This window comes from Chinchilla lanigera, unplaced genomic scaffold (genome assembly GCF_000276665.1).
Source record: "Chinchilla lanigera isolate Chin_1 unplaced genomic scaffold, ChiLan1.0 scaffold00057, whole genome shotgun sequence".
Classification (NCBI taxonomy): Eukaryota; Metazoa; Chordata; class Mammalia; order Rodentia; family Chinchillidae; genus Chinchilla; species Chinchilla lanigera.
The window spans coordinates 5,567,873-5,569,486 of NW_004955458.1; positions in this window are offsets into that span (position 1 = coordinate 5,567,873).

Here is a 1,614-nt window from a genome sequence, read left to right on the forward strand (position 1 = left end):
CTTGCCAGGCAGGCGCTGTGCCGCTGAGCTAAATCCCCAGCCCCTTGGCTCATTTTATTAAAGGGGAAAGCCCGGGCACACAGTTCCACGAGGACCCGGAAGCCAAGAGGGAGCCAGCTCAAGCCTTCTCCCTTGGGTCAAGCGGAGCCCTTCCTGGATCCTGCGGTCTTGGGAGGCGTGAGCTGGAGCCGCAGGGATAGTACTGCGTTAGATAAGGCTGCCCTCCACATGCACCAAAGCGCGCGCTCCCGGAGGGCAGGGATTCGCCTCTGTTAGTTCACTGCTGTGGCGCGTGTGCTCTGGAAGCAATGCTTGGCGCATATAAATTGGGGTTTTTTTAATTTTGTTTTTATCTTTTTTGAGACAGGGTCTCTATGCAGTTCAGGCTGGCCTTGAGCTCACTTTGTGGCCCAGGCTGGTCTCAAACTCACAACGATCCTCCTGCCTCTGCCTCCCGAGTGCTGGGATTACAGGCGTGCACCGCCGAGCCCGGCCTCCTAATTTTTTTTTTTTTAAAGGTCCTCAGTCTTTTTTTTTTTTCCTTTTTTCCAGTACCAGGAATCGAACTCACGACCTTGCACTTGCCAGGCAGGCGCTGTGCTGCTGAGCTAAATCCCTGGCCCTTGGCCTCCTAAATCTTAAACTTGGCTTTTGAAGAATTCTGGCTTTACAGGAAAGTAGCAAAGATGGTACAGAGTTCCCATTTACCCTTTACCCGTCCCCCCCAAGTTAAATTCTCGTCTGACCATGGTACATTTGTCAAAATGGAGAGATGAGCATTGGTACACAGCGATTAACCAAACTATTGCCTTTGTTTGGATTTCGCATTTTTTTCCAGTCATGTCCTTGTTCCTGTTCCAGGATCCAAGCCCAGCTATCACGCTGCAGTTAGGGCTGGAACCCTTTTACCATATGATCCAGATCTCACTGCGGGGGTTTTTCTCCTTGGAGACGAGGCGGGAAGCAGAGACCTTGGTACTTGGTTCAGCAACCTGTCCTGGGGCCTGGGAGACCTTGAGTCCTGGATTTCCTGCTGGTGCTACTAGGGGACTCCTGCTAGGCTCGCCGCTGGCTCTGGTAGCGCTGGTACAAATCCAGGTCCAAGGGCTGCACTGGGGGCCCCCTCCCTGTTCCTTTTCTCCCCAAACTGCACACACACTTGAAGTCGGTGGAGCTGCTGCCGCGGCGGGTCCGACCAGAGCCTGCATTTCCTTCGGGGTCTGATTCCTCTGTGCTTCTCTTCACCTGCCTCCCATTCCTTGATCTTGGTTTGCTTGTTTGTTTGTTTTGTCTTTTTGAGACAGGGTCTCCCTATGCAGTTCAGGCTGGCCTTCAGCTCACTTTGTAGCCCAGGCTGGTCCCACACTTGCAACAATCCTCCTGCCTCAGCCTCCCAAGTGGTGGGATTACAGGCGTGCGCCACCACGCCCGGCTACCGGTTCCTTGATCTTCCTGAAGAGCATACCTCACTCACCCCTCCCCAGTCACACTGCTTCTTTTTCTCTACCCTGGAATTCTCCTCCAACGCTGAAGCCCTTGGGGGCACGGTCACCGTACTGGGCGGTGATCCCTGGTCACAGCCCACCATTGAGTTAGCTTTGGAACTGGAGGTGA